We start from the raw sequence: 23,768 nt of genomic DNA on the forward strand, positions 1-23,768 counted from the left end.
TGAGGAGGTTTTCTAGTGGAGGGATGTTTTGGCCAGGTGGGAAGTAGCATCCAGTTATGTTGATGGTTTTGTTTTGGTTTATTTTGAGGTTGGTATATATTATTTCTTCATTGCCTATTTGTGGAGCTGATGATTTTAAGATCTGGATGTTTAGATGCTGTTATTATAGCTACACCGCCTCCTTTCTTGTTTAGCCGGTCTACTCTTAGTATGCCATAACCTGTAGGGAGTATTTGCTCACTGGTAATGTGAGGTTTTAGCCAGGTTTCTGTCAGGATGACTATATCTGGGGAGTACAAGTCTATGGTGGTATGGAGTTCATGGACTTTGTTGGATATACTTCTAACATTTAGGCTTAGTAGAAGGAAGTCACTTGGCTTTCTATTGGCTGCAATATGGGAGAAGTTGTGGTTTCTAGTCTGATTATGAGGATTGGGGTTGGAGATGGTAGGGCCAGGGTTGGGGTGGATATCTCCACTTAGGGCTAGTTTAGATATGCATGAGGTTATTAGTTTTCTCAGTTTTTGAATGTGTTTGTTTATAAGGGAAACTTTATGATTGTGCTCTTTGGGTAATAGGTATGGTGGGAGGGTTACTGTGTTAAGTTATAGGGATGCTTTATGTTTGAGTAATATAGTTGGTAAAATATGTGGGGGGTGCATAGGGATGGTTCTTGAGTTGGTGGGAGGGGAGCTGAGTGAGGGTGAGACATGAGTGGTGGTGTGAGTAGTAGTACAGTGGTAGTGGTTGAGTGGGGAATGATGGAGCTTTGGTAGGATGTAAGATATGCAAGGAGAGTGCATGCAGTGAGCATAGGTAAGGTATGCTTGTACATGTTAGTTGAGGAGGTGTGATAGTAGTGGGAAGATGGAGGAGGTAGTGTTGGGTTAGCGCTGTGGTTGGCTACTGGAAAGATGGGAGGGGTTTGTGAGTGTAATAAAGGTGGGACCACTGGTGCGGTAGAGAATAGGGGGCAGGGTGGGGAGCGAAGCGGGTAGAGACCCTGTTAGTTGCTCTTATGAGAGGGCTGGAAACAATCAGGTAACAGAGTTAACTGATAAATGAACATATGATAGTGACAAGGGTGGTTGTAGTTTTAAAAATGGTGCCTGCCACAGGTAATATTTATTAACTTTGGGATTGTCTTAAGGTAATAAACAGGGAAGGGGGAGGGGGGAACAAGGGTGTGAGCAGGCAGTTCTTTGTCCTGCTGCTAATGAGCCAAAGCAAATACAAGTTTGTGTTTAAGAAACAATCACAATTGACCAAGGACTGCTCTGAAACTGTAAGTCATTTCTTAACCATTTCTCAGGTGGAAAAACAGGATAACCTTGTATCAGTAGGCTACTGTGGTCTCAGTTTAAATTAACAAACACACAGTATTTATCAGTTATGGATACTATTTGCTAATAGATGGGAATAAGAGAGAAAGTGGAAGATGAGTGTGTGTGTGTGTGTGGGGGGGGGAGGCTGCTTACAACCCAAAGCAGAGTGCTCTCCAGGGGAAAATGAATATTGGCTCAAACAGGTAGACACATACTCAAAGTTAACTTTAGCTGTTTGCAGACAGTTCAGACCCGGACTGCACTTTTCTTATAAGAATGATAAAGGTGGTACCGCAGTTGAATACTTAAGAGTGGTGTTAGGTTGGAGAGACACTGAGCTCCTTCATGGGGCCTGTAGCAGAGTGGATTGTAGTTGTCTAAAGTTGGAATGTGTATAATTGCGAACTGTTGGTGTGGGTGTTCGCAGGTGAGGCACTATAAGGAGGAGTTACGATTCTTCTTGAAGGGATAGAAGTGAAAGGGAGCACAAGAGTGGGTCAGAGGGTGTGCATGATTTGGGTCAACCTGCTGGGTGGCAAGGGCATAGCCATGCGAGTTTTATGTGTTCTTTTAGTAGCTTTTTGAATGTAACAATTGAGTTGGCTGAGGTAACAGCAGAAGGTAATGAGTTCCACATTTTACTGATGTAGTATAAGGGCCTCAGGGCCAATAGCCTAGTAACTTCCTATGAACTTTACAATAAGAGGAGAAAGCTATTACATGATAGAACAAAATCCATAAAAGGGAAGTCACCCCTGATCATTATTAGTAATAAAATACGAGCACTCATAAAATCAACTAAGGCCAATTTTGAGAGAAAAATTGCCATGGATTCAAAGGACAATCATAAGGCCTTTTTCAGCTATGTTAGGAACCTGGGTGGAAACTCCCAGATATGCTCAGAATTAGTCCAAAATGATACAAAAATCACTGAACCCACAGACATTGCCAACATACTGGCAGACAGGTTCAGTGCAAACTCCCCCCCCCCCAAAAGAGAGGGAACTATCCCAGCGGAGTGTAGCCTCCCAGACATCTCAAATGGGTGAAAGCTGCTCTCTAAAGCTAAAACACAGCATCAATGGGACGGATAGTGTATTAAACCCGCACATAAGGCAGCTGTTTAATCTCAGCCTTACCACAGGATACGTGCTCAAGGAGTGGGCAACTGTGGTCCCACTCCACAAAGGCGGTGCCAACAAGTCTAGTCTGCAAAGCTATGGAGAGGATCATAATGGAGCTCATAAACAAAGATATAGGGACTTGCAGACATTGGACCCGACCCAGTTTGGCTTAACTTGGTCGAAACAGTCACCAAGGCCATTGATGAGGAAAGGCAGTCCATACAGCCTACCTTGACCTTATTGTAGAAAACTTACCAGCTTAAATGTAAACCCATATGTCACAAGATGGGTTGCAAACTGGCGACAGAACCCACAGGGTTAGAGTTGCTGGCGCTATGTCAGACCCAGTCACAAGTGGTGTCCCACAGGGCTCGGTCCTTGGCTCCCCTATTGTTCGCATCTACTTCTCAGAAGTACAGGCCAACATGGGAGGACTTTGACAAAGTTTGCAGACTGCAAACTGGGCGCCATAGTGGAAAGTGCATCGACACGGATATCGCACAGAAGAGGTTATCAGGGACCTGGGGACCCAGGTTGACAGTGGCCAAAGTGGTTAGAAAGACCTTCTACATTGCCCACCTGATCATGAAGGGATTCACATCCAGATCTAGTGAGGTCATTGTTCACTTATCAGACCAATGATATCTGCAGCAATTGGAGAGACCCCAAAAGTTCCTCACCAAAAGGATAAGGATCATATGCTGCCAGATTGAAGAAACTCCAGCTCTATTCAGTAAAATCCAAATCTACCAGATCCACTAGAGCAAGTGACTTAAACCTTGGATATAAATAGGACATGCTAGACTCCCTATGTTGTGGAATAAAATCCGTCCATGTGAGGCAGAGCACCTCGCTGGCTCTGTTCAAGAGAAATCTTGACCGTGGATGGGAGATCATAGGTTTACCCAGAATCATCTCTGTGTCACTGCTGGACAGAAGGCACAACAAAACAAAAATAATGGTTTTTTAACATTTAACAAGTGGCGTAAGCCAAAACAAAGGCTAGGCTAGGCTTTATGCTGCCTTTGAACAGATAGCCTTATATAAATAAATGAACCTCCTCCATGTTATTTTGCACATGCAGAGAGGATAACAGCAGATTTGTATACTCACTGAGTATTGTGAAAATATTACTCATATAAATGAAAGAATTATATGGGTGTTTGGCAGATGAAAATTGATATGAACATTGCTTCTTAAAATAAATAAGTAAATAAAAACAAGTCAGTATAAGCAATCTTTGCAAAAAAATGGTTTGTGGATGGATGGATAAACAGTTATTTTTCAAAGCAGTCCAGAAGACAGCTGCTATGTATGCTAAGCCTAAACTCATAACAAAATTTATGCAAATAGCTAGGCATAGTTCCTTTTGTGAATTAACTTTTTGATCAGATTATTTCTTAGCATAAGTTATATTGGCTAACAGGACGAATATAGCAAGAAATACTCCTGCTTTATTTTATTTAATTTTTGTTTACCACAGTAGAGCACTGATAAAATTAGTCCAATTGCTGTTCAGCCCGGATTACAAAATAGCGATAACAACAAAGCAGAATGAAATTGTGCGCCTATGTAAAATTTTCACATGCAGGTTTTAATCCTCTACTCCCTTTGAATGCGATGATTAACTAATGTACACTTTGCCTAAGATGGTAGATAGCTGGAGTGGTTGTAAAACATTCTATACCGCTTATCAAAAAAAGTCTATGTGTGGGCCTTTATGTATTCTTATTTACATAACGCCAGCTGCCGTCTCAAACACACATTTGGAAGTACCGGAGTAGTTATTAAAGCGAATACAATAACCCCTTATTTTGTAAGTAAACAGAACGCTGTGAGCAGGATTCGAACCTGCGAGGGGAAACCCCATTGGATTTCGAGTCCAACGCCTTAACCTCTCGGCCATCACAGCAGTTGTTTTTATATAAAAATATTTTGATTCTGTCATTTTGAATTTCCGTTGAAACCTATCTGTTAGTGTAGCTATATAACAAAGGTGATCTACTGTGCATGTGCGCGTTGCGAAATAACATCGTACAATCTTTACCCCCTTTTTTCTTTAAAAATCACATTTCTTTTACAATACGCTGCTTTGAATACACTGGTGTCCACATAAAGTTAAATGATCTGAAAAATAAAACGTGTTTTAGAAAATCGTTAACTCTCGAAGTTGGCTAACACAAATAGTAGCTTTTATATAAAAGCACACCGCCGTTTACTGAAACTGTGTTCATTTCTGTCATGTTGATTGTTTTAACGAAACAGCAGATACAATACAGCCCGTGATTAATGAAAAAAAAAACACTACTCGTCCTGCAATAAAAATAACCAGACGGATTACTATTTTATAGCGCATGCGCTGAGAAGCAACCGCGCTCTTTGTCAAAATAATGTATGATTTTTAATGTGCTGCTGCCAGATTTTAAAATTGTGGTAGGCTAATAGTTCGGTTCACAATGTGACTAATATAACGTACACGCTAGAACGAGAGAGTCATAACACTATCTTTTTTCAACCTGCCGTTAAGACTAAACGGAACGCTGTGAGCAGGATTCGAACCTGCGAGGGGAAACCCCATTGGATTTCGAGTCCAACGCCTTAACCTCTCGGCCATCACAGCTGATATAACAATTCTTTTTGAGAAGTCCTATGTCCTTGGTAACTTGCGTACTTGTTTCATGTATAGTCTAGATTGTTAATTTATTTGTTTATAACAATTATTTTGTGTATGTAAGTATTTATCTATGTATGTATCTATTATTTGTTAACCCGTAAGGTGTGCTGAAAGCTAAACTGAAAAGCAGAGAGGCGAGGCCGGAAGTTAAATGCATTTCCCCGATTTATTTGTTGCTTATACAAAGGTGTGTGGCTTGCCTCAAAAAATAAAATACCTCTCAGTAGTCATTACATAATGTAATCTATCTTCGTCTTGCCCTTTTTGTGTTGGCTTGGGCATGAGCAAGCAAATCACACTGGTTTGGTAAAATGGCTGTAATGCAGATAAGACATTTGCTGCACTTTGTAGAAAGCATTTGATGTTGCCATGGTAATATACCTATCATTACTTACAGTTCTTTACTTGTTGCTTCTCTGGGAGCAATAGCACTTGTAGAAGAAGGGTCATTTTTTAAAACAAACTGAAAATGCTTGCATATTCTTAAAGCAACTTAATTTATTTGGTGGGTATCAGAAAACATCTCTTGTCTAATTTTAGCAATAAAATAGAGTAGTGTATATAGGTTCATAGTTTCATAGGTAGGTGCTAAGCTATCAGCCCTGGGGCCTATATAAGCCTAACCAAAAAAGTTACCTGGCTTCCGCCACCCAAGAAAGTTATTTTCCTGCGCCCCTGTCTAGCAGAGCCACAGAATTGATCCCCGGGGTGAATTTCCTATTTCCTATCCAATTGTTGAGATTTTTCTTAAAGAGGGCTATTGAGCTTTGCTTACATGAATGGGTAATCTGTTCCAGACCATGGGAAGTTTCTGGGACAGGAATCTATCCCTCCAGCATGTTCTGTTTGTTGTGGTGGCAAGGTTTAGGTCCCTGGAGTGTGTAGCTCAGAGGAATTGGGGTTTCTTTAAGTGTAGCATGTCCAACAGATCTGGGTTTGACATGGCTTTGTATGTTAGGCAGAGGTCACCTCTGAGTAGGCGATAAGTGACGGAGTAGAGCTGGAGTTTTTTCAGATGGTCCACTAAAAGTCTCCCTTTTCTCTCTCTGCTGCTGTATAACTCTATAGGACACCCAGGCAGGATATTGCTGAGGTAATACAAGCGCAAAAACTGCGCAAACATGGGTTTTTAAACAGAAAGATGAAAGGGATAGAAATAGCCCAAAATGGCCAATAAAACTACAGATTCTGAGCTGAAACCACTCCTCCAGCGACAGTTAGGCTGCGCAAAGCTCACCACATTCACTGATGAACAGAGAAGCTTTCTTCTATATTAGTAAGGTCTGGGTCACACAGAAACTACAAAACAGCCGATAATTCAGCAAAATCTGAAAACCGGACTCTACTGGTTATAAAAAGGTGGGAAATGAGTAGAGAGTTAGGATTTTTTTTGTTTGTTTTTTTTTTTCAAAAATTAAAACTGATAGAGGAAAAACAAACACTTTTAAAGCAGAAAAATGCCTATCGCACTTGAGTGTGTAGCCCTCAACAGTTGAAAAAACTTAAAAACAATCAGTTAAAGTGCAAACAGAATCAGAATTCAAAAAACAGTTCAAATAAGTTGCAAAGTTAATAAAAAATGCTTGGAATAGTGTAGCTAGAGAAAATAAGCAATAAAAAGCAAAGCAGAGGTACTTAATCCACTCAAAGTCTCCCTTTTCACTCTGCTGCTTTAGAACTCTGCAGGACACCCAGGCAGGATCTTGCTGAGGTAATACAAGCACAAAAACTTTGCAAACATAGGTTTTTAAACTGAAAGATGAAAGGGGTAGAAATAGCCCAAAATGGCCAATAAAACTACAGATTCTGAGCTGAAACCATTCCTCCAGTGACAGATAGGCTGCTCAAAACTCACCACTCTCACTGATGAAAAGAGAAGCTTCCTTCTATCTTAGTAAGGTCTGGGCAACACAGAAACTACAAAACAGCCCAGAATTCAGCAAAATTTGAAAACCGGACTCTACTAGTTATAGAAAGGCAGGAAACAAGTAGAGAGATAGTTTTTTTTTTTTTATAAATTAAAACAGATACAGTAAAACAAACACTTTTAAAGCAGAAAATGGCTATCACACTTGAGTGTGTAGTCCTCAACAGTTCAACAGTTGAAAAACACTTAAAAATGATCAGTTAAAGTGCAAACGGTATCAAAATTCAAAAAACAGTTCAAATAAGTTGCAAAGTTAATAAAGAACACTTGAAATAGTGCAGCTAGTGAAAATAAGCAATAAAAAGCAAAACAGAGGTACTTAATCCACTCAAAGTCTCCCTTTTCTCTCTCTGCTGCTGTAGAACTCTGCAGAACACCCACTTAGGATCTTGCTGAGGTAATACAAGCTATAACAGGCAGCTTGTTTCATCAATTACAGTTGTTTGCTTTTTGTTTCCCCATGAGCAACAATACTTGTGAAAGGGGTGTTTTTTAAATAAACAGCAATGTACCATATTTTACTTCCCTGTGATCAACAATGCCCATGGAAGTAATGTCATTTGTCATTTTTTAATATGAAGTATATTGTATAAAAAGTTTTGTTGTTAGCTTGTGTAAATAAACAGAAATTAAATTTACTGTAGTTGTGGACTGTAATCCCTGATATCCACTGAAAAAGGACCATTAGCCCGGATGGCTTTACCCAGTCAACAAAATAAATAAAACTGAAATAATAGCAGAACACTCCAGCAGCAATATGAATATCACAAACTGGTTGCAAGGTAACGGATAACAGTATAAATGAAAGGCAAACATCTACTTTTAATAACTGACAAATCATCTCAAGAGAAAAGCTGTACTAGGCCTGCTATTAAACTTTATGATGGTGGGAGAACATTGAGACCAACTGCATGGAAACTCATGTCTCACGTGTTTGTATCTCTTTATACACAGTAGGTGATAAAGGCATTTGTGCAGGGACTCCTTCTATCTGCCCTATTTAATTTCCAATGGTATATCTTCAATATCCATAGAAGTTTTCGTACTACTGTACTCTTCTCTTATCAGACCCATCATCAAATATTGTGCTATCCCTTTGGTATATACAAATGTAGTCATACCGCTCAACTGGAATGACCCCAAAGATTTCTAAAAAAAAAAAAAAATTAAAGGCTATAAATCCATCAACTATCTTGACAGATTAACACAATTAATTTTATACTCAGTAGCCTACCGACTGCACTCAGGAACCTTGTGTTTCGCTTTTCAAGTTATGGAAGAATCATTTCTTTTTGACCTCCTATTTCTTCAGAAAACCAGTGGTTGTAAAAACATCTGCACAAGGGATCTAAATCTATGTTAACAATTAAAACATAATTTGTTGAAGGAATAGGTTCCTAATGCAATTTATTCCGGCCTGTGGAATAAGTCACTGCTACAGGTCAAGCAAAGCACTACTTTGACTATCTTTATGGCTATTCTTAAAGACTAGATGGATAGACACAAATTTAATCCAGGGTTAAAATGTCCCTTCTCGATTTGGGAGGTGATTACTATTAAGTGGTTAAAAGGATGATAATGTTTAAGCATGTATACTTAATTGTTCATTTGGGTAGACATTGTATGGTCTCCATGATTACTTGCTTACATTACCCCTGTGTTACCCCCCCACAAAAAATAGGTAATACCCTATGCATTGCCATGACTTAGAATACTGTGTATAATTTGTCCATTCAATGTGGTAAACTATCTGAACTTATCTACTTGTTTTTTTGTGTGTGTGTCATCTGACAAAAGTAGGACACAATTGAAACTGGTAGTTAACTAAAATGCAAGAAAGGTTGTAAAGATGATGTTTCTTCACAGCCGTATTATCCAGAAAGTGTTAATGTTACAATTATACAAGTGCAAAGATGATTAGTTGTACATGTCCAGAGATAGAACCTTTATATTTATTGTCACACCAGCATGTTAGACTAGTCTTCTGCTACATATAGTTACTGTCAAACCCTGCCCTCTATCAATCCTCCTCTGTGAGCATACATATATAAACTTAAACAGATGCCGTGTATTTTCTTGTGCTCATTTTCAGTGAAATCAAGTATTGTTTGAGGTACTTGGCATCAGTATCATATTTTGTAATTCCTGCCCATGATATTTTCTTAAACAGAAGACCATAATATGTTGTTTCTTTCTCCATGACATACATAAGTTGATCACTTAATTATATATGCTATTTCTTTTAAAATGCTAGAATGTGCCTCGTATATGGCAGTCTATGAAGTATAACACAATCTAGGCCTCTGGTATCACTTGAAGAATTAAAAACTCCTGTATCTCTCCTAGCATCAACATGTTTGTATGGGGAGAAAAGTTCAGGAGAGCAGACATATTCTCCAATAGCTGCATGGCATTTTCAACTATCTCTCATACAAGGAGGCTGTTTCATTTTATTAAACTTGAAATTATATGTCCACATGTGATATTTGTAAAGTCACATATACAAATGAATGATAATATTTCTTCTAATGAATAATGTATATCATGCAGATGAAACATTTCAAGGTGGCAATTAAGGACTGAGGGACTTTGGAAGCTCTTCAGAAGACTTAGGTTCATAGGTTCATACTAGGCTATCTGCCCTAGGGCATTTATAAGCCTAGCCAGAATGTGTTTGGCTTTCGCAACCCATTTTAAATTTATTTTGCTATGCCCTTTTCCGAGGTTAGTATACTGTGCCTCTGTCTAACAGTGACACAGAAGTGATACCCGGGGTAAACCTACGATCTCCCATCCACTCATCAAGATTCCTCTTGAAGAGAGTCAATGAGGGACTCTGCCTAACCTGGACTGGGATTTTATTCCAGAGTGAAGGGAGCCTCTGGGTTATGAATCTGTCCCTCCAGCATGCCCTATTTATTTCAGTGCTGAGGTTCAAGTCTCTCGAGCGTAGCTCGATGGGATTTGATTTTCTGAGGTGCAGCATGTCCATTAATTCCAGGTTGGACATGGCTTTATACATCAGGCACAGATCGCCTCTAAACAGGCGGTATGCCACTGAGTAGAGCTGGAGTTTCTTTAACCGGGCAGCATATGGCATCTGTTTGAGCCCTTTGATCCTCTTGGTGAGGTACTTTTGGGGTCTTTCCAGTTGCTGCAGGTGTCTAGTAAGGTACATCCCAAAAGGGGCATTGTACTCAATTATGGGCCTGATGAGGGATGAGTAAAGAGGCACGATGACTTCCCCTGCTCTAGATGTGAATCCCTTCATGATTAGGTGGGCTATATAAAATGTTTTTCTAACCACTTTGGCCACGTGGTTGTCAAATGAGAGATTGCTATCAACTTGGGTCCCCAGGTCCCTAATTACTTCTTCTGTACTTAATGGATTACCACCTATGTAATTTGTAGGCACTTTGTTTCCAAGGATGCAACTGTTGCAAGATGGAGGTCACCATGCTTTCTAACCTTTAGAGCATAGGGACTTAGCACCATTGATCAACCAATTTAGCCAGTCTCAGTTGGCTCACCTTTAAATTGTTACTTTGAACAGTCGGACGAGCCTTGTGGGCACCATTGTAACTGGGGAGTCTGACATGGCTCCAGCAAATCTAACCATGTCCACTGGCATTTGAAACTCACCAGTTAAAGTAATTAGTCGAAGATTTAACTGGTGGGTACAGATCCAAGGTCAGAGTCGGTAGCTGTGGACCCTTCCCCACAATGGCTTGACGTTTCAGAATGCCCTGTTTGGCATCTACTTTTCAGAAGTACAGGCAAACACAGGAGGATTATGGCTGACAAAGTTTGCAGATGACTGCAAACTGGGTGCCATAGTTGAAAACACATCAGGCACAGATATCCTTCAGAAGGGTCTCATAGAAACGGATAACTGGTGCCAGAGCCATGGCCTAAAGTTAAATGCCAAAAAATGCATAGTCATACCCTTCAGGAAAAACAAGGTTACCCCTAGCTACCATACAGGTGGCAATCCACAGAAGAGGTTATCAGGGATCTGGGGACCCAGGTTGACAGTAACCTTTCCTTTGACACTCACGTTGCCAAAGTAGTTAGGAAGACCTTCTACATTGCCCACCTGATCATGAAGGGATTCACATCCAGATCAAGGGAGGTCATTGTTCCCCTGTACTCATCACTCATGAGACCAATGATTGAGTACAATGCCCCATTTGGAATGTATCTTACCAGACACCTGCAGCAATTGGAAAGACCCCAAAAATTCCTCACCAAAAGGATAAAGGGTCTCAAAAATATGTCTTATGCTGCCCGACTGAAGGAACTCCAGCTCTATTCAGTCGCATACCGTCTGCTCAGAGGTGACTTGTGCCTGACATACAAGGCCATGTCCAACCCGGAATTAATGGACATGCTCCACCTCAAAAAATCTAAATCCACCAGAGCTACAAGATCAAAAGACCTAAACCTTAACACGGTTATAAATAGGACGTGCTGGAGGGACAGATTCATCACCCAGAGACTCCCTATGCTGTGGAACAAAATCCCGGTACATGTGAGGCAGAGCACCTCGCTGGCTTTGTTCAAGAGAAATCTTGACCAATGGAGGAGATGAGGTTTACCGGGATCACCTCTGTGTCACTGCTGGACAGAGGCACGGCAAAATAATGGGCATAGTATCCTTCAAACTTAAGGGGTGGTGAAAGCCACAAAACTTTGGGCTAGGCTTATAAATGCCCTAGGGCAGATAGCCTAGTATGAACCTATGAACCTATATATGCTATTTCTTTTAAAATGCTAGAATGTGCCTCGTATATGGCAGTCTATGAAGTATAACACAATCTAGGCCTCTGGTATCACTTGAAGAATTAAAAACTCCTGTATCTCTCCTAGCATCAACATGTTTGTATGGGGAGAAAAGTTCAGGAGAGCAGACATATTCTCCAATAGCTGCATGGCATTTTCAGCTATCTCTCATACAAGGAGGCTGTTTCATTTTATTAAACTTGAAATTATATGTCCACATGTGGTATTTGTAAAGTCACATATACAAATGAATGATAATATTTCTTCTAATGAATAATGTATATCATGCAGATGAAACATTTCAAGGTGGCAATTAAGGACTGAGGAACTTTGGAAGCTCTTCAGAAGACTTAGGTTCATAGGTTCATAGGTTCATACTAGGCTATCTGCCCTAGGGCATTTATAAGCCTAGCCAGAATGTGTTTGGCTTTCGCCACCCATTTTAAATTTATTTTGCTATGCCCTTTTTACAGGTTAGTATACTATGCCTCTGTCTAATAGTGACACAGAAGTGATACCCGGGGTAAACCTACGATCTCCCATCCACTCATCAAGATTCCTCTTGAAGAGAGTCAATGAGGGACTCTGCCTAACCTGGACTGGGATTTTATTCCAGAGTGAAGGGAGCCTCTGGGTTATGAATCTGTCCCTCCAGCATGTCCTATTTATTTCAGTGCAGAGGTTCAAGTCTCGAGCCAGAGTTCGATGGGATTTGGATTTTCTGAGGTGCAGCATGTCCATTAATTCCAGGTTGGACATGGCTTTATACATCAGGCACAGATCGCCTCTGAACAGGCGGTATGCCACTGAGTAGAGCTGGAGTTTCTTTAACCGGGCAGCATATGGCATCTGTTTGAGCCCTTTGATCCTCTTGGTGAGGTACTTTTGGGGTCTTTCCAGTTGCTGCAGGTGTCTAGTAAGGTACATCCCAAAAGGGGCATTGTACTCAATTATGGGCCTGATGAGGGATGAGTAAAGAGGCACGATGACCTCCCCTGCTCTAGATGTGAATCCCTTCATGATTAGGTGGGCTATATAAAATGTTTTTCTAACCACTTTGGCCACGTGGTTGTCAAATGAGAGATTGCTATCAACTTGGGTCCCCAGGTCCCTAATTACTTCTTCTGTACTTAATGGATTACCACCTATGTGGTAATTTGTGGCACTTTGTTTTGCCAAAGGGGATGACTATACACTTTTTGGCATTTAGCTTGAGGCCATGGCTCTGGCACCAGTTGTCTGTTTCTATGAGGCCCTTTTGGAGGATGCTTGTGTCGGCTGGAGAGTCGATTATGGCCCAGTTTGCAGTCATCTGCGAACTTGGTCAGCCACAGTCCTTCCATGTTGGCCTGTACCTCCAAGAAATATATACCGAACAAGAGAGGTCCCAGGACTGAGCCTTGTGGGACACCACTTGTAACTGGTTTGGAGTCTGGCATGGCTCCAGCAATTCTAACCATTTGGGTTCTGTCCTTGAGCCAGTTTGCAATCCATCTAGTGACATAGGGGTTTATATTTAAGCTGGTGAGCTTATCTATAATGCCCGAGTGGGTATCATATCAAAGGCTTTTGCGAGGTCCAGGTAGGCTGTGTGGACCACCTTCCCCTTGTCAATGGCCTTGGTGACTGTTTCAAAGAAATCAACCAGGTTTAAAAGGCAGGATCTGCCCTTAACGAAGCCGAACTGGGTAGGATCCAGTGTCTGTAGGTCCCCAATATCTTTATTTATGAGGTCCAGGATGATCCTTTCCATACCTTTGCAGACCAAGCTAGTCAGGCTTATGGGGTGATAGTTTCCAGGATCCGTTGAGGCACCACCTTTATGGAGAGGGACCACTGTTGCTGTACGCCACTCTTTGGGCACATATCCTGTAGTAAGGCTGAGATTAAACAGTAGTTTTATGTTTGGGTCCAGCTCTTCCTGGAGTTCATGTAGGACGCAGCCCGGGACACCGTCTGGTCCCATTGATGCTGTGTTGTTTGCTTTGGAGAGGGCGGCTCTTACCTGAGAATCTGAGATGTCAGTGGGGCAGCACTCTGCTGGGATAGATATTTGCCCTTTTGGTGGGGAGAAGTTTGCGCTGAACCTGCCAGCTAGGATGTTGGCAATGTCTGTGGGTTCAGTGTATTTTTTGTCATTTTGGACTAATTCTGAGCATATCTGGGAATTACCACCCAGGTTCCTAACATAACTAAAGAAAGCCTTGTGATTATCCTTAGTGTCCTGTGCAATTTTTCTCTCGAAGCTGGCCTTAGACAATTTTATGAGTGCACGTAGTTTTTGCTAATACTGATCAGTGATGCCTTCCCTTTTTGGGATTTTGCTCTATCATTTAGTAGCTTCTTCCTTCTATTGTATAGTTTGTTTATGGTTGGGGTCCACCAGACAGGGCGCATGCCTTTGGAGGATTGGGTCTTGGTTTTATTTGGGATCGCATGATCCATGCATTCCTGAAGGTGTTCATAGAATGCATTTATAAAGGATTCTGTGGTCTGGGCGTATTTTCCACAGGCCGGGGCTTTGAAGGATTCCACTTCGGTTTTGAGGAGTGTGAATTTGCTTTAGAGAAGTTTTTCACTGTGGTTTTCTGGGCAGTGGGTGGGGTCGGGATGTGAATATCCAGTGAGATTAGTTTATGGTCTGATCTTACCAGTGAGGGATACACTTCTGGTCTGGAGCATAGAGTCCCCATGTTGGTGATGATCAGGTCCAGTATGTTTTCTCCTCTTGTGGGAGTGGTAACAAGTTGTTCCATAGCATTTGAGTTTATAAATTCTAGGAACCTTTGGGCTAGGGTGTTGGAGCCAGAGTAATGCTCCCAGTCTATGTTTGGGTAGTTGAAGTCGCCCAATATAATGGTGTTTGGAGAGACCTTCATATTTTCCAGTGTTCTCAGAAAGGCTGAGTGGGGTTCCTGGGTTTGGGAGGGTGGTCTGTAGCAGGCTATAAACTGGAAGGCAGTTTTACCCACAGTTAGTTGCACATGGATAGTCTCTGATGCTTTATCTTTGATGAATATCGATACTCCCCCTCCTTTTGTGGTTCGGTCCAAGTTTTGGGGCCGAAAAGCATGGTATGAGGTATAACCTGGTAGTGCTGGGGTGCTCTCAGGAGCCCTGAACCAGGTTTCTGTTACTGCACAGATATCGATGTTCTCCATGCTAAGGAGAGTTTCGAGTGCGTGCATCTTGAGGTTTAGACTTCTGGTATTGAGTAGCATTACTCTTAGTTTCTTATCCCCTGTGATACCTATGGAGGTGGGTTTGTCTTTTGAGCCTTGCCTAAAAAAGGCACTATGGGGGTAGCAAGAGCCTTTGCCAATATCCAAAAGCCCAGGGGTGACAGGTGCAAGCCGTCCCTATAAGCATCGTGGCTTGTCGAGCATATCATCCCAAGCTGACAGGCATTGGATCCCCTTTGAATGACACCAGTACTTAAGCCAATTGTTGAAATTGATCATCTTATCTTCATATTGTGGCATCATTCTTGGTGAGGGTAAGATGCTACTCAAGGTCAGGGTCATACCGGCCTGGGCTACATGCTCAGAGAGCTCCTCTATGTCTCTTTTCATGTAGTCCAGGGAGGTACGTCTCAGGTCATTCACACCAGCATGGACAATGACTGAGTCATATTTGTACTTGCCTTGGAGTGACCTGAGTGCTTGTGTTATGTGGTGGATCCTAACGCCTGACAGGCTGCTCACCGTGACCCTCTCCTTGTTCAGCCTGGTGAGCGGGACGTCAGTGTGCCTGACGATAGAGTCACCTATTACAAGTGTATCAGGTGTGTTGTTTAGTCTTAAGGGCTGTGACTGTTCGGCACACTGGCTTTGTGAGATATGTGTTGCACGTGTTTTGTTTTGGAGTAGCGGTTGCTTGGGTGTCTGCTTTGGAGGTCTCTGCTGCTTAGGCAGATCTTTATTTAGAGCCTCTGAGTATGTTTTTGTGTGATTATGTGTTTGGTTTGCTGTCGTGGTAGGTCTATGTGAGACTGGAATTGTAGTGAGTGTGGTTTCCTTCTCCTCCTGACTGGTTATACCAGTACTGAGTTGAGAGAGCTTAGCCTCCAGTTTGGCTATATGGTTGCATCTCTCACATGTGTTGGAATTTGTTGGGAGGAGGAGAGGGTTGTCTGTGTACATGAGGCAGTTGTAACATTGCCTCAAGATTCCCAGATTCACCAGCTGGACCGGAGAGGAGATTGACAACTGACCTTTGGACATGCTAGAATAATATTGGGAATTTCTTAATAATTGAAAACAAGGGCCAGTGGGGAGTGAGGGTGTAGTGCTTTTAATTTTTAGTGCTGACTTATATAATTGCTTTAGCGAGCAAGTGCCAGGTAACTTAAGTGCAATGTGTTACAGGTAACTTAAATGCAAAAATGACAAACAGTAACTTTCTTTCAAGTGAAACAAGGAAATAAGTACAGTAAGCAATGCAGATATCACTAGTGATCCACAGAAGCTGAGAAGCCATGTATTAGGTGGAATTAGCGTTCAGGGAAATAACAAGCAAACAAACAACAAGCATATAAACAAAGCTAGATTCAGCAGGCCTGGATCTAGTCTATGCTACAGCAAACAAGGTGTACCAATTTCAGTAAGATACAGTTCAAATATTCAGGCACTATAAACCTTTAACCAGAAATTCCCAGCTCAGAAGGGCAGAGTCCAGCCTCTTCTCCCACAAGAGTGCAGACCACGAACCTTCTTAATGTAAAATAACTGGCCTGAAGCCCAAGTGCTTAAACCAGAACTAATACACTTTAAGAATAACAGACACTGGGCTCTCAATCAGCAGTTCCCAACTTAGAAGGATGAAAGCTACCTGTCCTGCCACCACAGTGCATGCCACAAACCTTCCTAATGTAAAACAACTGGTCTGAAGCCCAAGTGCTTAATCCAAAAGACTTAGAATGATAGCTACACTTTAATCAAGTTACTACCAAGCAGTAATAAATACAATTGAATACTTTAGAGAATGCCTGGATTAGTGCTCAAGTTACACAAACAAAGCTAGATCCAGCAGGCCTGAATCCAGTCTATAATGAAGGGAATTTATATATTTTGTCATGGCACAGGTCATATTGCAAATGGTGCTGAGAGGAGACTGTTTATACAGCTTTAGCAAAGACATGAAGTGGATGGACTCATTTCTGTGCTGGCTTGCATTCATATGGTTGTGCAACATGGTATGTCAGTCAAAGAGCTGCTTTGGCAAGCCAGTATGTAAATGAATAAAGGTTAATATGAATTGCAACTGATAAAAGTGTTAGGAAAGCACTTTTGTACAGGTAGTGTTATAACTAGGAATGAGGATGAAGTGCCTTTTACAATAAACAGATAAAAGCAACCCTCCACCATTTTTATTTGCTGTTGGTCCATTTCCAAACAGTTAAAACTGCATGCTGTGCTTTACTAGTCCTGAATTCATCTTATAGTTAATACGGTGGTATTTCAATGTGTTAATAAAGCACAATAAAGTGAAAGTAAAAAAGAACTGCCATAGCAGTTATGTGAATAAAAAGTATGGTACTGTGGTACTGTAGAACAATTTGACTGTCCCATGGTGCTAGCCATTGTGTGGCTAAATGTTGTGTTCTTTCAACCTCACAAAATAAGCACCTGGGGTTGTATTAATTCAATCACACAAAACATATTGCATAAAACAGTGTAATATGTCTTTTTATCAAGCGTAAAATGCTCTGTGTTTCTTCTCCATGATATTTTTCTTTGAAGCATTTAAAACCAGTTTACCTTGACTATTCTGTGATGTTGATTTTGCAATGTTAAATGTTATGCTTGTTGAATTTTACAAAGTACAGCTTCAGAATACCAGTAAGACACAAAGTGTAGAGGGTGCATTAATTCTACCATGCAAATGTGCCTGTAAAAAGGATAATTATGGCAAAGCAACATCAGCATTATAGTCTTGATGTTTTCACAAGCACTGTTTTCTAATGCTTGTGCTTGATATGAGTAATAACCAAGTATTGACAAGAAGAAAATGTCAGTTTATTTTATGTGACTGCAAATATCGTTTGGTCGAGGGTTTGCATGTAGGTACAGAAGCTCATCTATTTTTGCTTTGCACTTTATATTTTAACAATAAAAATCAGGTATTACTACACTAAAAAAAGATGGTTGCGGGTAAGTAAAATACAGTATTATGCTTTCATGTCACTTTATTTTAAAAGAATGTAAATATAATTAGGTGCAGTGTTGAATGTTGATGCAGGAGTTCATATATTCTTGTTTTGCAGTTAATTTTAAATTAAATGTTTTACTGCAGAAAATAATTATCCCGGGAACTATCGACTTATTAGCCTGACGAGCCTGGTCTGCAAGGCCATGGAACGTATCATCATGGAACTCATAAACAAAGACATTGGTAACCTCCAAACTCTGGATCCCACCCAGTTTGGGTTTGTGAAAGGCAGATCATGCCTCCTGAACCCGATCGACTTCTTTGAGGCAGTCACCAAATCCGTGGATGAGGGTAAGGTGGTTCACACAGCCTATCTTGACCTCGCCAAGGCTTTCGACACCATCCCCCATTCTGGAATTATAGCTAAACTCACTAAACTAGGTATAAATCCCTATGTCTCAAGATGGGTTGCCAACTGGCTCACTGACAGAACCCACACTGTAAAAGTTGCAGACCCCAAATCTGACCTCAAAGCAGTGACAAGTGGAGTACGACAAGTGGAGTACCACAGGGTTCCGTCCTGGAACCTCTCCTGTTAGGTATCTACTTCTCTGAAGTACAGGCTAACACAGAAGGCCTTTGGCTAATGAAGTTCGCAGATGACTGCAAACTAGAAGCCATAGTCAAGTCCCCAAATGATGTGGACATCCTACAGAAGGGCCTCACTGAGACAAATGCCTGGTGTCAGAGCCATGGCCTCAAGCTCAGTGCCAAAAAGTGCAGTGTCATCCACTTTGGTAAAAACTCTGTACCCATGAACTACCACACAGGCAGCAATCTACTTAACACCAAATGCATGATAAGAGACCTTGGGACCCAGGTGGACAGTAGTCTCTCCTTTGATAGTCACATTGCCACAGTAGTCAGGAAGTCCTTCTACGTGGCACACCTCATCATAAAAGGGTTCTCATCCAGGAAAAAAGAGGTCATTGTTCCCCTCTACTCGTCACTCATTAGACCCATTATAGAGTACAATGCTCTTTTTGGAATGTACCTCACAAGACATCTGCAGCAGTTGGAAAGGCCACAGAAGTATCTCACAAAGAGGATTACTGGCCTCAAACAAATGCCCTACACTGACCGCCTCAAAAAACTCCAGCTTTACTCCATAGCATATTGCCTACTCCGAGGTGATCTCTGCCTAACATATAAAGCTATGTCAAACCCAGAGCTGTTGGACATGCTACACCTAAAGAAATCCCAATCCCTCGAGACACACGCTGTAGGGATCTAAACCTTGTCACCACAATAAACAGGACACGCTGGAGGGATAGATTTCTGTCCCAGAGACTTCCTATACACTGGAACAAGCTACCTATCTATGTCAAGCAAAGTTCTTCATTAGCACTCTTCAAGAAAAATCTTGATGAGTGGATGGGAAATAGGAAATACACCCCGGGGATCACTTCTGTGTCTCTGCTGGACAGTGGCACAGGAAAATAACTTTCTTGGGTGGCGTAAGCTATGATACCTTGTTGGCTAGGCTTACGTAGACCCTTGGGTCGATAGCCTAGTACCTACCTATGAACCTATGAACCTATGGTGAAACCATGTACAACATTATGGTCATGATCTTTTCACACTTAATAGTGAAACATAATAGCCAAATGTAGTCAAGAAGAATATTTCACATCACTGTTACATGTTATGCAAATGTAATCTAGTGCAGTGTTTACCTATGAATGTTGTAGTATTGTGGAACACATTGGCTGTTCAATGATAGTGGTCTTTGCATTGCAAAATAATTATGGAAAGCAACATACAGCATCAGGATGGCATGTTAATTCTACTCCACACATGTTCTTGTAAAAAAAATCACATGTAAGCAGCATATAGCATTATAGTATAAGCACTGTTCTCTGACTTAGAGTAGTGAGTAGGACATAGTAAAGTAGTAACCAAATACAGACAAGAGGAACATTTCACTTTATTTTACATGGTTGCACACATCATTTGGATTTCATGATTGCAAACATCATTTCATTTGCACATGGATGTAGGAGAATACATAACCCTACCTTGTAGTTATTTTTTAACAGAAATATTTTACTGCAGTAAAGGGAATGATCATGGGGAAGTAATATATACCATTATGATCTTGATACTTTCTCAGGCCAAACAATGTTCAGCATCTGGAGGTTATATTAATTCTATTGTATAAGTGCTCACTTGCAAAAAAAAAAAAAGATGAAAGGAAGCAGCACACAGCATGTTAGTTACAATGCTTTTTGCTTGTTTATTTTACATGATTGCAAATATAATTTACTGCAGTGCCTGCATTATAATCTTGATGGTTTGAAACATATCGTTCCCTAATATTTTTTGCACTCTTTGAATCTGCATGTGTTAATAATTGCAAAATAAGAAATCATCATCCCCTTCCATGGCCAGTCATTCCATATGGTCCTCATCATCAGTATAATGGTCAGCCAGGAGAGAGCATCATTCAGAGTGCCATCAGAAGAGGCTCATTTTCTTTTAGGTTTTGATGTCCCATACACATACACCCAATTAGATGTAAGGGAGAGGTGTGTAATAGGATGAAAGAGGAAGAGATCCTCTCACTCCAAGCATCCCGGCCTCCCACCCTCTGAGGGATGAGAGGGCAGCTTCTCGATCTCCACCAGGAAGTAAGTACTGCCCAGGGTGTCATTCCTCCTTCTCCATTAGACAGGTGAGCAGGCCATACCCATTCCCTCCTTTCCCCTGCCTGATTGGCTCCTTCAGTGCTATGCCTGCTAGTGTAACATTCAGCAGTACAAAGTACAACATTCTAGCTGCAGTGAAATACATTGTTTGGAAGCTGTATTCGTTCTTCCATGCAAATGTGTTTGTAACAAGGTGAGCAAGGAGATGCAACATATTCCATTATGGTAATTGTGTTTGCACAAATGCTCTTCTCTAACATCTCATGGACTTGATGCTTCTATAAACACTGTTCTCTAATACCCTCCAGTGAGATGTACTCATAAAAAATAAATAAGAAAACTATTTTACTTTATTTTACGTAACTGCAATAGTCGGTGCTGTATTTTATGTTGGTGTCAGAGCTCACATTGTTTTACTTGCATGTAATTTTTTTTTGTTTCCTGTCAGAAGTGCAAGACTAGTAAGTCCTATAACTTCAGAAAATAACATGTGATTCAGATAGAATAACACCATTTTCTGAAATTCACTGTTAAACCTTTCAGGTATTTTGCAGAGGATTGTCCCCTGCACCCTATACTTTGTGACTCATAAATTCTAACTTCAAAACTGCTTAACCTCAGAGTAAGAGAAATACCCTGAGATGCCACTATCTCGAAGTTAGTATATATTTCACCACTCATACTTGCAGTTATGTAGTTTTCTGGTTTGCATTTATGATTCTCAACATTCAACTTTTATGTTTTGCTGCATAAAAATGATCATTTGAGCAATATACAGCATTATGGTCATTTTATTGGGGAAAACGTTTAGTAGACCATAAATAACCAAACAATAAACACACTGTTTTAAAAAGTAACATTCAGTCATATTAATCAAACACAGTTAAACAATTTTACATCCTCATATACTTTTTTACAGCACTTTTCAGTCTTTGTCCAGTGCAGATCTTCCCTCAGGGAGTGATCCCCAGTCATTATATACAGTTTCTTGTTATAGAATAGCTTCATTGTCTATACTTTAAAAAAAAGGTCATACGTTTATTCATTGTCCTTTTTTTAACATTTTGATCCTTTGTTGATTGCTCCAAGTCTTAGATTTGATCTTCCTCGGCTGGTGCTGCAACTTGCCTCCATCTGGTAATATTAAAAGTTTAAAAAATGCAATACCTGATCTAGCCAATAAAGTTCTGCCACTATACCTAGGAATTACTCCATTTTAGAAAATATAAGTTGGTTAGGTAATATACCATCACATAAATCTGAAATTCAGTTCTGTAATTATTAAGAGTTTCACAGTCTCAGAATATATGCATGCAGTCCTTCAACTCATCCTTCATACTTCTCCAACTAGAAGAAACAGAAGGAAGCATCTTTGCCAGCCCAAAAGGTGTACAATTAGTTAAATTAGGATTGCTACACAAAGAATCTAAACCTTCTAGAAACTAACCCAATCCTTCTCTTGTAATATGTGTGTTCAATCTACTCTCCCATTCTGTTCAAAATGTATTCATCTCTACTTGTTTGACACCCACCAGAGTTTTGTATGCTTGACTAACCACTGCTTTTTCCAAGTGGGGTTCAGTTCTTTTTTTCCATTATCCAGTTATTCCATGAAGGCCAAGCTTCCTTCTTCACTCTGTAAAGTTTAATTTGTTGAAAAACTGTAAACAGCTGCCCATACAGGTGTTTCGGGCACCTCTACTCCATATCTAGCTTCAAACTACACCCATTTCATCAAAGATTTCCTTCCACTCATCCACTGTTCCCAATATATTAAATCTTGGCAGCCCTCTCATTTCCTGTTCACACCCATTGTGAGTGGTTTCTAATGTTTATTTATTTATTTATAGTTGTTTACCGGGGTAGTACACTGATCTCAGTGGACCATTTGCAGGCACAGTCCAGGTGGATATTATGCTTAGTGGTGATATGTCCTCTCTCCATCCTTATGTTTTTATCTCTTTCGTCACCTACTTTATTCCTCTTAAAATATATATAATATCACAAAGCAATTCTCCCCCACTTATCTGACTTTTTTCATTCAACTTCATATATAGCCCAACTAATTTCCCTGTTTTCATCAAATTATAGCAGCCTTAAAATCCAGTTTTGACACGATAAAAGAGGGTCTATATTAGATGCACAAATGCTTATATGTTGGAATCTCTACAGGTCTTCCTTTAGAGATCAAACAGTTAAGTGGTCGAATTTTTACAAAAATTAAAAAAAAAAATGCACAACGCAAAGAAATAAACTAAAGGGTTTAAGCAGGGGGGCAAGGCCCCCTGGACCCCCCACACCCCCCTACTTTAATATACCAACTCCAAGATCACGCTACAGTGTAGGGAATGGGAAAGTTCCCATTTCTGCACTGTAGTTCACTGAAGTGCGATCTCGGAGTTAGTATATTTAAGTAGCAGGGGGTGTGGGGGGTGCAGGGGGGCTTGCCCCCCTGCTTAAACCCTTTCCTCGTATTTGGTTTTTTTATTTACTTTTTTACAATTTCAAACGTTTCAGTGTTCGATCTGTAAAGGTCGACCTTTACAGATTCGAACATTTAAGCATTCGTTGCAGTAATATAGACCCAATAAAAGACACTTTTGATCTTGCTGTCATTATATGTAATTGAAATTCAGGGACTGGCAACCCACAGCTGGGGGTAACATTAGAATCCCTCAACTTACCATTGGTTTATTAACCTGCCAATAGAAATCAAATCTGTAGCCTGTACTTAATTTAGACAGAACATTTGCTCTGCGGGGAGACCATTAAACTTTGGGAAGCATGGAGAACCAGTGGTAAAACAAAGCAATGTCATCATATTAGCTATTAGGTGAACTTCAGACATGTTAACCAGGTGCTATTCAGTTTATAGACCTATTTCCAGCTTAAGCAGAGTGCAGGGTAAGATCTTTAGCTGCTTCTTCTTTACTGTAAATAAAGATTTTCCATCACCTTTGAAGACGTTGATATATATCTAATAAGACCTTCATGCCAGCAGCCATGATATATCTTCCCTTTTTAACTGAAAATGTTTGTTGCTAAAAGCAGGATAACTACTACGTGCATTCTTAAACT

At 40.6% G+C, this 23,768-nt stretch overlaps 1 protein-coding gene and 2 non-coding genes across 3 annotated transcripts in view; 1 reads left to right on the plus strand and 2 right to left on the minus strand.

Moving 5' to 3' along the window:
- Positions 1-23,768, plus strand: part of BCAS2 (BCAS2 pre-mRNA processing factor) — a 713,255-nt gene that overhangs the window by 22,088 nt on the left and 667,399 nt on the right. The gene's annotated exons all lie outside the window — the stretch shown is intronic.
- On the minus strand, positions 4,280-4,361 carry TRNAS-CGA. The gene has a single exon. It is a non-coding gene; the product is annotated as a tRNA-Ser (tRNA).
- TRNAS-CGA lies at positions 4,988-5,069 on the minus strand. Its single transcript has one exon. It is a non-coding gene; the product is annotated as a tRNA-Ser (tRNA).

The sequence above is a fragment of the Protopterus annectens genome, chromosome 7.part0 (genome assembly GCF_019279795.1).
Source record: "Protopterus annectens isolate FY-2018-M chromosome 7.part0, PAN1.0, whole genome shotgun sequence".
Taxonomy (NCBI): Eukaryota; Metazoa; Chordata; order Ceratodontiformes; family Protopteridae; genus Protopterus; species Protopterus annectens.